The sequence below is a fragment of the Rhincodon typus genome, chromosome 18 (assembly GCF_021869965.1).
Source record: "Rhincodon typus isolate 14 chromosome 18, sRhiTyp1.1, whole genome shotgun sequence".
Lineage (NCBI taxonomy): Eukaryota > Metazoa > Chordata > Chondrichthyes > Orectolobiformes > Rhincodontidae > Rhincodon > Rhincodon typus.
In genome coordinates, this window is record NC_063349.1 from 26,501,856 (window position 1) to 26,516,357 (window position 14,502).

At 41.8% G+C, this 14,502-nt stretch overlaps 1 protein-coding gene across 1 annotated transcript in view; it reads right to left on the minus strand.

The window, feature by feature from the left end:
• Positions 1–14,502, minus strand: part of kcnq1.2 (potassium voltage-gated channel, KQT-like subfamily, member 1.2) — a 337,327-nt gene that overhangs the window by 65,965 nt on the left and 256,860 nt on the right. The window lies entirely within an intron of this gene.

Below are 14,502 nucleotides of genomic sequence, written 5' to 3' on the forward strand. Positions count from 1 at the left end.
CCCCCAGTGTGAGTAAAGAATTACTGTTTGTATGGTCACAGTGTGTTTGGATCATTTGTATGGAAGTATCAGACAAGATATTAAAATTAAATTGACACTGTGAAACGCCATGTATCATGTATAGTAGTGTAGCTCATCAGATAGTTCTAAGAGAAAGCATGAGTCATCAGGTACAAATTGTCTCTTGGTATCTCAATGGTTAAACTTGGTTAACTATCATTGCTTGCAAAACAATTATGATCATGGATTTTGCTGCCAATCTAATCAGGCTGCCCCTTCCTCGCCTGCTTTTGCACTGTGTTGATAACTGCATTGGAAATGTTTTCATGTTTCACCTCACGTGAAAAATTGAATCAATTTTGCTTCCAATTTCTATTCTTCTCTCAAATTCATATGATCAATCTCAATCTCTCCTTTTACCTTCCCTTCTATCTGTTTCTATTTCTACAGACAGGCAATTGATGAATATTCACTGTAAACCCACTGATTCCCACAATTGCCTCCCTAATGCATTCTCACATCCTGCTTCCTGAAAGGACTCCATTCCATTCTCTGAGTTTCCACATCTTTGTTGCATCTGTTTTGATGCAAACTTCCATACCAGCACTTCTGATATGTCTTCCTTTTTCCTCAATTGTAGATTCACAAAATGACAGAGTTGATACAGTACGGAAAGAGGCCATTCAGCCCCTTATTTCCACACAGGGCTTGAAATAAACATTATGACTTAATGCCATTCTCCTTTTTCCCGTAACACTGTACATTGTTTTTATTCAAATAATCATTTAATGTCCTCTTGAAAGCTTCAATCAAACCTGACCTTTGGGCCCTAACTGGCCCTATTCCTCCCTTTACCATTCTTTTTACTATTTGGGTATTTATAAAAATATTTTGGAATCTCCTTTTATATTAGCTGGCAATCTCTTTTCATAATCCCTCTTCGCTTCTCTTATTTGTGCCATCTCCTCAAAATAAAGGGAAGCAGATGTAGGACTGAGGTCAGGAGGAACTTCTTCACCCAAAGGGTTGTGAATCTGTGGAATTCCCTGCCCAGTGAAGCGGTTGAAGCTACCTCACTGAATATTTTTAAGGCAAGGCTAGATAAATTTTTGAACAGTAAAGTAATTAAGGGTTATGGTGAGTGGGCGGGTAAGTGGAGCTGAGTCTCAAAAAGATCAGCCATGATCTTATTAAATGGCGGGGCAGGCTCGAGGGGCCAGATGGCCTACTCCTGCTCCTAGTTCTTATGTTCTTATGTCCTGCCTTCTGAACCTTCTGTATTCCGCTTGATCTCAATCGCATTTTCCTCTTGATACCTAACATAAGTACACATTTTCATCTTTATCTTAATTTACATCTCTTTTTCAATCCATGAGGGTCCAGAATTGTTTGCCCTTTAAGGGAAGATACCTTCCCTGTTCCTAAGCCATCTCTTCTTTGATGATAGCCCATTGGTCAGCTGTAGTTTTCCTGCCGACTGTTGTTGAAGTCTATTTGGCCCAGCTCCATTCTGTTCTGAGGAAGGGTCACTGGACCCGAAACGTGAACTCTGATTTTCTCTTCATGGATGCTGCCAAACCTGCTGAGCTTTTCCAGAAATTTCTGTTTCAGCTCCATTCTTGCCCTATTGAAGATAATTGACTACTAGTGCTCATAATACCTAAGCCATCTTTGGACACAATCAAATTTTCAGGTCAATAAAATCTAATCCACAAATGTATCACAAAATATTCACTACCACGTCAAAGCCTGAACATTATTCCTGTATTATATATTGAGAAAAGTAACTTATTAGAAACTATAACAGTAAATGCTGGAAGTACATAGCAGGTTAGTTAGCATCTGTAAAGGGTATGTGATAAAATGCGAAGTTCGGGTATACACTTTTCATCAGATGAATCTTCAGAATATACCTGTGCAAGAAGCAAGATTGGCATTTATAATTTACTGATGGACTGTTTGCTATTTTTACAAAAAATGATATGTTGTAGTAAGACAACCTGCAAAAGGCAAAGCTAATTTTCTCTCTATTTTGAAATGTTCGGGTAATCAATGCTGAGAACGATGAAAAAGACAAAATTTACCCAGCTTTGGAAGAGCCTGAACTCTTTGAAACAATTTTCTGATCTGTCTGCCAAAACCTGTAAGTTTAGAACGGTTGCCAAGTGATATTAAAGACAGGTGATTTGGGAAATGTTTCTTTACTACATTGACATGAAAATCTTTCTTGTCTAATGTCTTGGAAAAATTTGAAGTTTAAATGGATTTAAAGGATCAATGGTGGGCATTGGGGAGCAGCTAATTTCAATAATAGTGACCATGAAACTCATTAATTAATCAAAAACCCTACCTGATGCATTTTTGTATGAATACGTAGTGAAGAAAAGATAAGCAAAAGAATTCTAGTCCCCAGTTTGCATGAGCCTCCAACTGCACTTTTCACTTCTCATCATCTCTTTTATATGCTGAAACGAAAAGACACTCTCCTCCAAATGAGTCCATGTTCAATGGATAAGATGCTTTTTTAGCCCACTTTCATTCCTGTCTGCTAAATGCAATATTTTTTTCCAGTAAGCAGAAATAAGATACATAAGAAATGTTGATGGTCTGATTAGTAAGTTTGCAGATGACATGAAAATTGTTGGAGTTGTAGATACAGGGGAAGTATACTCAAGGATGCAGCAGGATACAGATCTGCTGGGAAGTGGGCAGAGAAATGGCAGATGGGTTAAGGTTGGTGTTAGATTAATCTGGACAAGTGAGAGATGATGCATTTTGGGAGGTCAAATGCATAAGGAAAGTAGACTATAAATGCCTGGGCTCTTAGGAGCATTGATATACAGAGAGATGTTGGGGTCCAAGTCCATAGCTCCCCAAAATGGATAAGGTGGTAAAGAAGGGACGTGGCATGCTTGCCTTCATTAGTCAGGCATTGAGTATAAAAGTTGGCAAATCATGTTGCAATAGTATAAGATTTTAGTCAGGCCACATTTGGAGTACTGTGCGCAGATCTGGTCGCCACACTATAGAAAGAATTTGGAAGTTTTGGAGCGGGTGCAGAAGAGGTTTACCAGGATGTTGCCTGGTTTGGAGTGCATTAGCTATAAGGAGAGGTTGTACAAACTTGGGTTGTTCTCATTAGAGCATCAGAAGCTGAGGGGCAATCTGACAGAAATATACAAAGTTATGAGTGGCATTGATATGATGGATAGTCAGAATTTAATTCCCAGGGCAGAAATGTTAAATATTAGGGGGCATAGGTTTAAGGTGAGAGGGGGAAAGTTTAAAGGAAAGTTTTTTTTACACAGAGGATAGTAGATGCCTGGAACGCGCTGTCAGGGAAGGTGGTATAGGCAGATATAACAGCAACATTCAAGAAGTATTTAAAGAGACACTTGAACAGCCAGGGAATAGTGGGAGATTGACCATGTCCAGGCAGATGACGTTAGTTTAGCACAGCATCGTCGTCAACACAGACATGACAGGCCAAAAATTCTGTTCCTGTGCTGTACTGTTCTATGTCCTATGTAAGCAGAGTACAGACAGTGTCACACAACCTTAAAAGCGATATGCCACTTTGAATCCATGGCCATGTAAGTGGTTTGTATTTTTCAAGCATTTTGTGACCCTAAATTACAAAACACATGACAGACATTAAACCATATTTCTGTACTGTAGAAAAATAGGTCCTGTAACAGTTTGTACATGCATCTACTAACTAAATAGTGCATGATTTGTTTGCATGTTCCTTCATTTGTAGAAGCAGGTGAAAGGTGTAAGTGAACCATTGCTGCCATATACTTGATGGCCTTATATTAAAATAATACAATAGAATGGAAAACTAATATAATTTTGGGCACTTTTAGCTTGGAAATCTGCACAAGCAGCTTACATATAAATTATAAAAATGTGTTGACCTTTGAAAAGCACACAAGTTAGCTTATGGGCAGATTTATCCCAATCATTGAATGCTATGAGCTTTGGCAAGAAAGTTAGGAGAATCATGTAGGATCAGCACTCAGGATATTGACAGCAAAGAGTGGCAAGAGGCTTATTTCCATTCAGTAGCATGTATTAATATCCTGGCTATTATGTCATCACACCTTATTGATATGCTGAGTTCCATAGACATTAGACAAGAATTTTCGACACAAAAGTCAGAGCAGTAACAAAGCAATTTGTGTGACAGAGAGATAGTGTGAGTGTGTGTGCGTGAGAGAGAGACAGATTGTGTGTACGTGTGTGTGTGTGAGACAGAGTGTGTGCGTGAGAGAGAGTGTGTGCGTGAGAGAGAGTGTGTGCGTGAGAGAGTGTGTGTGTGTGTGAGAGAGAGAGGTAGTGTGAATGTGTCTGTGTGTGTGATAGAAGAGAGAGAGTGTGTGTGAGAGAAGAGAGAGTGTGAGTGTGTGTATGTGAGAGAGATAGTGTATGTGCATGTGTATGAGACAGAGATAGTGTGTGTGTCAGAGAGAAATAGTGTGTGTATGTGTGTGTGAGAGATAGTTTGTGTATGTATGTGAGAAGGAGAGATAGTGTGTGTGTGTGAGAGGGAGAGTGTGTGTGTGTGTGTGTGTGTGTGTGTGTGTGCGAGAGGGAGAAAGTGTGTGTGAGTGAGAAGGAGAGAGTGTGTGTTTGTGAGAGGGTGAGAGTGTATGTATGTGAGATGGAGAGAGTATGTGTGTGAGAGAGAGATTGTGTGTGTATGAAAGAGAGAGATAGTGTGTGAGAGATAGTATGTGTGTATGAGAGAGATAGTGTGTGTGTACATATGGGAGGGAGAGTGTGTGTGTGTGAGAGAGAGAGGGAGAGAGATAGTGTGTGTGAGTGAGAGAGAGAGAGGGTGTGTGTCTGTGTGTGAGAGTGTGCGTGTGTGTGGAGTGAGAGAGAGTGTGTGTGTGTGAGTGAGAGAGAGAGTGTGTGTGTGTGTGAGTGAGAGACAGTGTGCGTGTGTGAGTGAGAGAGAGAGATAGTGTGAGCATGTGTGTGTGAGAGGGAGAGATAGTGTGAGTGTGTGTGTGAGAGAGTGTGTCTGTGTGTGTGTAAGAGAGCAAGAATGTGTGAGAGAGGTAGTGTGTGTGTGTGAAAGAGAGAGATAGTGTGTGTATGTGTGAGAGAGAGATAGTGTGTGTATGTGTATGAGAGAGGAGTGAGAGTGTATGTGTGTGTAGGTGAGAGAGACAGAGATGGGGAGAGTGCGCATGTGAGAGAGAGAGGGAGAGAAAGAGTTTGTGTGTGCGCGACAGGGAGAGTGTGTGAGTGTAATAGAGAGTGTGCTTGTGTGTGTAAGTGAGACAGATAGTGTAACTGTGTGTGTGTAGAGAGATAGTGTGTGTGTGAGAAAGAAAGAGATTGTGGTGTGAGAGAAATTGTGTGAGTAAGTGTGTGTGTGCATGTGTGTGTGTGTAAGAGAGAGAGAATGTGAGAGAGAGATTGTGTGTGTGTGTGTGAAAGAGAGAAATAATGTGTGAGATAGAGATAGTGTGTGCGTATGTATGTGAGAGTGAGAGGGAGATAGTGTGTGTGTGAGAGAGGGAGATAGTGTTTGCGTGAGAGAGAGTGTGTGTGTGAGAGAGAGACTGTGCGTGTGTGAGTGAGAGAGAGAGTATGCATGTGTGTATGTGAAAGAGAGATAGTATGAGCATGTGTGTGTGGGAAAGAGATTATGTGTGTATGATAGAGAGTGATAGTGTGTGTGAGAGAGGGACAGATAGTGTGAGTGTGTGTGTGTGTGAGAGAGAGAAAGATAGTGTGTGTGTGAGAGAGAAATAGTGTGAGCATGTGTGTGTGAGAGAGAGAGTGTGTGTGAGAGAGAGAGTGTATGAGAGAGATCGTGAGTGTGTGTGAAAGAGAGAGATAGTGTGTGAGAGACAAATAGTGTGTGTGTATGTGTATGAGAGAGAGATAGTGTGTGTGTATGTGTGTGAGAGTGAGAGAGAGTGTGTGTGTGTGTGTGAGTAAGAGAGAGAGAGAGAGATGGAGAGAGATAGTGTGTGTGTGAGAGAGAGGGAGGGAGTGTGTGTGAGAGAGAGGGAGAGAGTGTGTGTGAGAGTGTGTGTGAGACAGAGAGAGTGTGCGTGTGTGAGGGAGAGAGAGAGTGTGTTTGTGAGTGAGAGAGAGATAGTATGAGCATGTGTGTGTGCGAACATAAGAACATAAGAACTAGGAGCAGGAGTAGGCCGTCTGGCCCTTCGAGCCTGCTCCGCCATTCAATAAGATCATGGCTGATCCTTTCGTGGACTCAGATCCACTTACCCACGTTCTCACCGTATCCCTTAATTCCTTTATTGTTCAAAAAAAATCTACCTTTTTTTTAAAAACATTTACTGAAGTAGTGTCAACTACTTCACTGGGCAAGGAATTCCATAGATTAACAACCCTCTGGGTGAAGAAATTCCTTCTCAGTTCAGTCCTAAATCTGCTCCCTCTAATCTTGAGGCTATGCCCTCTTGTCCTAGTTTCACCTGCCAGTGGAAACATCCTCTCTACTTCTATCTTATCTATTCCCTTCATAATTTTATATGTTTCTATAAGATCCCCCCTCAATCTTCTGAATTCCAATGAATATAATCCCAATCTACTCAGTCTCTCCTCATAAGCCAACCCCCTCAACTCCGGAATCAACCTAGTGAACCTCCTTTGCAACCCCTCCAGTGCCAGTACATCCTTTCTCAAGTAAGGAGACCAAAACTGCACACAGTACTCCAGGTGTGGCCTCACCAGCACCTTGTACAGCTGCAACATAACCTCTCTGCTTTTTATTTCAATCCCTTTAGCAATGAAGGACAAAATTCCATTTGCCTTCCTAATTACTTGTTGTACCTGCAAACCTACCTTCTGTGATTCATGCACAAGGACACCCAGGTCCCTCTGCATAGCAGCATGCTGCAACTTTTTACCATTCAAATAATAATCCTTTTTACTATTACTCCTACCAAAATGTATGACTTCACATTTACTTACATTGTATTCCATCTGCCAGACCTTTGCCCACTCACTCAATGTATCTATGTTCTTCTGCAAAGTTTCACAGTCCTCTGCACACTTTGCTTTGCCACTCACCTTAGTGTCATCTGCAAACTTTGACACCCTACACATGGTCCCTAACTCCAAATCATCTATATAAATTGTAAATAATTGCGGTCCCAACACCGATCCCTGAGGCACACCACTAGTCACTGACTGCCAGCTAGAATAGCACTCATTTATCCCCACTCTTTGCTTCCTGTTAGTCAACCAATCCTCTTTCCATGCTAATACTTTACCCTTAATGCCATGCATCCTTATCTTATGCAGTAGCCTCTTGTGCGGCACCTTGTCAAAGGCCTTTTGGAAGTCGAGGTACACCACATCCACTGGGTCCCCATTGTCCACCTCGCTCGTAATGTCTTCATAGAATTCCAAAAGATTTGTCAAGCATGACCTGCCCTTCATGAACCCATGCTGCATCTGCCCAACGGGACAATTTCTATCAAGATGCCTTGCTATTTCTTCCTTGATAATAGACTCAAGCATCTTCCCCACTATAGAGGTTAAGCTAACCGGACTATAATTCCCCATCTTTTGTCTACTTCCCTTTTTAAACAGTGGTGTCACATTTGCTGTTTTCCAATCTGCTGGGACTGCCCCAGAGTCCAGTGAGAAAGAGATTGTGTGTGTGTATGAAAGAGAGAGATAGTGTGTGTGAGAGAGGGAGAGATAGTGTGAGTGTGTGTGAGAGAGAGAGAGAGAAAGATAGTGTGAGTGTGTGTGTGTGAGAAGAGAAAGTGTGTGTGAGAGAGAGAAAGATAGTGTGAGTGTGTGTGTGTGAGAAAAGAGAGTGTGTGTGTGAGTGAGAGAGAGAGAGAGTGTGCATGTGTGTATGTGAGAGAGATAGTTTGAGCATGTATGTGTGAGAAAGAGATTGTGTGTGTATGAAAGAGAGAGATATTGTGTGTGAGAGAGGGAGATAATGTGAGTGTGTATGAGAGAGATAGTGTGAGTGTGTGAGAGAGAGAGAGTGTGTGTGTGAGAGAGAGAGATAATGTGAGTATGTGAGAGAGATAGTGTATGTGTGAGAGAGAAATTGTGTGTGTGTGTGTGAGAGAGAGAGGGAGAGATAGTGTGAGTTTATGACAGCGAGATAGTGTATGTGTGTGTGTGTGTGTGTGTGTGAGAGAGAGAGAGAGAGAGAGTGTGTCTGTGGGACAGTGTGTGTGTATGTGTGTGGGAGAGAGAGGGTGAGTGTGTGTGTGTGCGAGAGACAGAGATAGTGATCTCCATCAACTATCAACAATTCTGAGCTCACTCCATAGCCATCAACCACATGCACCTTCTTGTCCATCAGGACCTGCATGTGTCCATCAACAAAGTGGGGTGCCAGTTACCCTCGGGTGCAATTGACTAGGACTGCGCTAAGTAACTGTAGACTGCCAGCACCTAACCACATGCGTGGTTGGGCTTCAAAGATGATGCCAACACCAGGAATCCTGGGAGGTCCTAGCAGTGGCCAATATTTCCACCTGGTGAGTGGGAGAGTACAACGAGCCATAGGGGTGTGGTGCATAGGCAATAAGGCAGTTTAGGATATAGTGCGAGAGAAACTCGCCAAGAATAACACAGCTGTTTCTGGTAAGATTCAGCTATGTAGGTTTATTGCACATGTTTGTTGTGCCTGTCAGCTGCGTCAAAATCCTGGATCTCACATCCTAACAGCATGGAAGCTCCACAAAATGGCCTGCAGGGATTAAAGAAGACGGTTTTTCAACCATCCTCTCCAGGTCAATTCAGGATGACCAACATATTCTGGCCTCATCAATGATGCTCAAACCCTATTAAAAGATTAGACTAACATGTTAAAACAGGAGTGCATCATCAATCCTTATTTATATCTATTTTTACAAAGTTCTGATAGACATCTTGCAAATAATTCATTATCAGCACATTCCAGAAGAATCTCCATGAAATGTGATTTATGAACCCACAATTGAAACGGCCCAAAATTATTTCATGTAAAAATAACAGTATTTAAAATTTCACATTCCAAGAAAGTTACAATACTGGCATATACCCAACAATGTTGGGTCTGGCCTGTACACAAAAATCAGGACAAATCCAATCCAGCCAATTACTGCCCATTAGTCTACTCGCGATCATCAGTAAAATGATGAAAGGTGTCATCAAAGTGCTATAAAGCATCACACTGCTCAGCAATAACCTGCTCAGTGATGCCCAGTTTGGGTTCAGCCAGGGCCAATCATCAGCTCCTGACCTCATTACAGCCTTGGTTCAAACATGCACAAAAGAGCTGAATTCCAGAGGTGAGGTGAGTGACAGCCCTTGACATCAAGGCCACATTCAACTAAATGTGGCATCAAGGAGCCCGAGCATAAGTGGAATCAATGGAGATCAGGGGGCAAACTCTCTGCTGGTTGAAGTCGTACCTGGCATATGGGAAGATGGTTGTCGTTGTTGGAGGTCCGTTATCTCATCTCCAGGACATCTCTGCAGGAGTTCCTTGGGTTAGTGTCCTAGACTCTAGACAGCCAGCTGCTTCATTGATGACCTTCCCTCCATCGTAACATCTGAAGTGGGGATATTGACCAACGATTGCACAATGTTCAGCACCATTTGTTTCACTGAAGCAGTCCATATTCAAATGCAACATGATCTGGATAATATCCAGTCTTGAGCTAACAAGTAGCTAGTAACATTCACACTACACAAATGCCAGGCAATGACGCTCCATCTCCAATATAAGATAATCTAATCATTACCTGTTGATATTCAATGGCGTTACCATCACTGAATCTCCCACTATCAACATCCTTGGAGTTACCATTGACCAGACACTTGCCTGCACTTGCCACATAAACACAGTGGCTACAAGAACAGGTCAGAGGCTAGGAATACTGCAGCAAGTAACTCACCTCCTGACTCAACAAAGCCTGCCCACCATCTCCAAGGCACAAGTCAGGAGTATGATGGAATACCTCCTATTTGTGCAGATGGGTGCAGCTCCAACAACACTGAAGAGATTTGACATCATCCAGGACAAAGCAGCCCACTTGACTGGCACCACATCCACAAGCATCGACTCCCTTCACCACCATCACTCAGTAGCAGCAGTGTGTCCTGTCCACAAGATGCACTGCAGAAATTCACCAATGATCCTTAAACAGCACCTTCCAAACACACAACCATTTCCATCTAGAAGGACAAGGGCAGCAGATACATGGGAACATCTCCACCTGCTAGTTCCCCTCCAAGCCACTCACCTCCTGACTTGGAAATATATTGCCATTCCTGCCACTGTTGCTGGGTCAATATCCTGGATTTCCCTCCTTAAGGGCATAGTGAGTCTACCGAAAGCATGTGGACTGCAGCAGTTCAAGAAGGCAGCTCCCCATCACCTTCTCAAGGGCAACTAGGGATGGGCAGTAAATGCTGACCAGCCAGAGATGCCCATGTCCCACAAGTGAAGAAAAAAGCTAAATTAAAATCAGAAATCATAAATAGAGATGAACTAAAATGATCATAAATTATCCTCAACCCTAAATGCTGGCAAATATACTAATACATTTTTTTTTAAAAAGTCTGGAACAAACCCTTAGAATACACATTCACTCAAGAAATATGGGCTTTGTGGTTTGTATATGTGAAAAGGAAACATAGTTCTGAAACTTGTGGAACGTAGTATTGAAGTGCCATGTCATTGTGATAATTAACAAATGCATAGTACTCAAATTGTAACTCTCCACTGATGTTTACCTGAAACACAAGGGTACAATTGTAAAATATAGACTTCCAACATATAATATGGATGACCAATAAGTAATTCTTATTCATTCATGAGATGTGGGTGTCACTCAGCAAGCCAGCATTTATTGCACATCCTTAACTACCTTTGAGGAGGTGGTGATGAACTGCTCCTTGAAATGTTGCAGTCCACGGAGGGTAGGTACACCAAATTGCTGTGAGGAAGAGAGTTTCAGGATTTTGACCCAGTCACGATACCTCTAGTGCTGGATCAAAGGAATGCTTCTTCCTACATGAACCTAAACTATTTGCAAGCTATTGAAATGAGGCAATATCACACCTGTTCTTAGTCAATATCCCACATGCTGACTTTCAGTACAGTTTGCTAGACTTCAATCAGAAGTTGGCTGTTTTCTTTAAAGCTAAGGGACTCAGAACTGCATTGATTAACAGAATTCAATTTGCCACTTCAATATCTTTCCAGAAGCATTGTTAATTGTCCTCAGCTTCGACCAGTGAATCTTGCTAGTTGCATGCCTTTGAGCACTCTGTGGGCATATGCAGAACATTCAGCATGGGCAATGTTACTATCTGCATAAGCTTGAACTTTAGATTTTAGACCTTGAGCAGTGGCTGGAGCCATTGTTGTGCAGTGAGAGGCAGAAGTTTACAAGGATAGCATGTTTAGAGGGGTGGTCACACTGCACCTTAGGTTGAAAAACAGGACTTTTAAAACTGCAATCTCAGAATTACTCCCGGTTCCCTGTGCCAATGAGCATAGAAACAGGAGAACTGCATGATTGAATACATGGCTGGAAACTGGTGTGGGAGAGAGACATTGGAAATGGTCTAAACAGGTGAGATTTGGAGGCGAGAGAATAGTGATGATTTGAAATCAGTTCACATTACAGAAAAGGAAGTGCTGGAGTTCTTAGAAAACATAAAGTTGGATAAATCTCCAAGACCTGATCAAGTGTATCCCAGGATGTTGTGGGAATTTAGGGAAGAAATTGCAGGGCCCCTAGCATAAATATTTGTATCATCTATAACCATGAGTGAGGTGCTGGATAACTGAACAGTGACTAATGTTGTGCCTTTATTTAAAAAAAGCTGTAAGGAGAAGCCTGTGAACTATAGATCTGAGAGTCTGATTTTGGTAGTGGGTAAGTTGATGGAGGTGATTCTGAAAGATAGGATTTACCTGCATTTGGAGAGACAAGGACTGATTAGGGATAGTTAGCGTGATTTTGTGCGAGGGGAATAGTGTCTCACAAAGTTGATTGCGATTTTTGAGGAAGTAACAAAAACAATTAATTAGAGCAGAGCGGTAGACATTGTTTATTTGGACTTTAGTAAAGCCTTTGACAAGGTTCCACAGGGTGGACTAATTAGTAAAGTTAGGTCACATGGGATTCAGGGTGAGCTTGCCAACTGGATACAAAATTGGCTTAACAGTAGGAGACAAAAAGTGGTGGTGGAGGGTTGTTTATCGGCCTGAAGGCCTGTGACCAGAGGTGTTCCACAGAGACTGGTTCTGGGTCCACTTTTGTTTGTCATTTATATAAACGATATGAATGAGAGTATAGGAGGCATGGTTAGTAAGTTTGTGGAAGACACCAAAATTGTGGGTGGACAGTGAAGGAGATTATTTAGAGTCATAGTCATAGAGTCATACAGCACAGAAACAGACCCTTCGGCCTAACCAGTCCATGCCAAACATTATCTCAATCACAAAGAGATCTTGATTAATTGGTACAATGGGCTGAGGAGTCAAGATGCAGTTTAATTTGGATAAATGTGAGCTATTGTATTTTGGTAAAACAAACAAGGCCAGGACTTACACAGTAAATGGTAGGGCCTTGGGTGGTGTTGTAGAACAGGAAGACCTGGGGGTTCAGGTACATAATTCTTTGAAATTTGCATCACAAGTAGATTGGGTCATTAAGAAGGTGTATAGCACGCTTGCATTCATCGGCAGACCATCGAGTATAGGAGTTGGAACATCATGCTGAGGTTGTACAGGACATTGGTGAGGCCTCTTATGGAGTACTGTGTGCAGTTCTGGTTGCTCTGCTATAGGATGGATATTATTAAATTGGAGAGGGTTCAGAAAAGATTTACCAGTATGTTACCGTGAATGGAGGGCTTCAGTTATAAAAATAGGCTGGATAGGTGGGAGAAGCTTCCAGTTCTGAAGAAGGTTCACTCCATCCGAAACATTAACTCTGATTTCTCTCCACAGATGCTGCCAGACCTGTTAAGTATTTCCAGCAATTTCTGTTTTTGTTGAATAGGCTGGGACTTTTTCCCACTGGAGCACAGGAAGTTGAGGGGAGAACTTAGAGGTTTATAAAATCATCAGAGGTGTAGATATGGTGAATAGCAAGGGTCATTTCCCTACAGTGGGAGAGTTCAAAACTAGGGGCCATATTTTTAAGGTGAGAGGAGAAAGTTTTAAAAAGGACATGAGAAGCAACTTTTGTTTTTAAACAGAGTGTGGTTCATGTGCGGAATGAATTGCCCGAGGAAGTGATGGATGCAGATACTGTTACAACATTTAAAAGACACTTGGTTAAGTACATGGATTGGAAAGGTTTGGAGGGATATGGGCCAAACACAGGCAAGTGGGACTAGTTTAGCTTGGGAACATGGTCAGCATGGACAAGTTGGACTGTAGGATCTGTTTCCATGCTGTATGACTCTATGACTATTGCATATGTATGATATGCTCTTAGCAAATATCATAGCCCCCTCTGTGGTCTATGATGCACAGGCCAATAAAATTACACCTGAATCTGCCACTATCAGTGACCATCAGGGTTATTGATGAAGCAGCTGAAGATGGCTGAACTTCAGACAATACCTTGAGGAATTCTTGCAGTGATTTTCTTGGGTTGAGACGATTGACTCCAATAACAATGCAAATCTTCCCTTCTGTTAGGCAGGATTCCAGCCAGCAGCGAGTTTTCACCCTATTATTCTGGAATTGAATTTTTCTAGGGTTCTTTGATGCCATATGCAGTAAAACGCTGATTTAATATTAAGGACAATTACTCTTTCCTTAACGCTAGGCCAAGGGTGCAATGAGGTCTGAAATCAAATGACCTTAGTGGAAATCAAAGTGATCATCAATGAGCAGGTTATTTGTTAGTAACTGACACCCGATAGCAATGTCAATGACACCTTCCATCAATTTGCATGATCTTGTGGTGTCTCTGCCTTTGACCCAAGAGGCCTGGGTTCTCGTTCCACCTGCTCCAAAGGTGTGCAAGAACATCTCTGAACAGGTTGATTAAAAGATATCCATCACTTTATTAATGACTAGGATAATTTGCAGAAAACTCTCATGCTTCTGAACTCTTCTTTAATTGATTGCATTTCTCCATGTTCAGAAAGCACAAAGTTCAATTTGATCCTGTCTCATTTTATTTTTACATTTGTTTACCAAGTTTAGAACACTCAAAGCATAAAATTCAGTAAGCAGCATTTGATAGCATTCAAAAGTATGCAAATTACAGATAAATGCCTTTTAAAATCCCTACTAAAGTGTCAACAACTCAGTTCAAAATGGTTGTCCCTTCACTCTGAGGCTGTGCCTTCGGGTCCTAGTCTCTCTTACCAGAGAATTTAGTTTTACTCTGAGGATTTTGAATCTTTGAACTTCTCTACTTATAGGGTTGTGGAAGCTCAATCTTGGAGTATGTTTAAAGTAGAGGTTTACAGTTTTCTAATGCTAATGACAGATGGGGATATGAGGATAACATACAA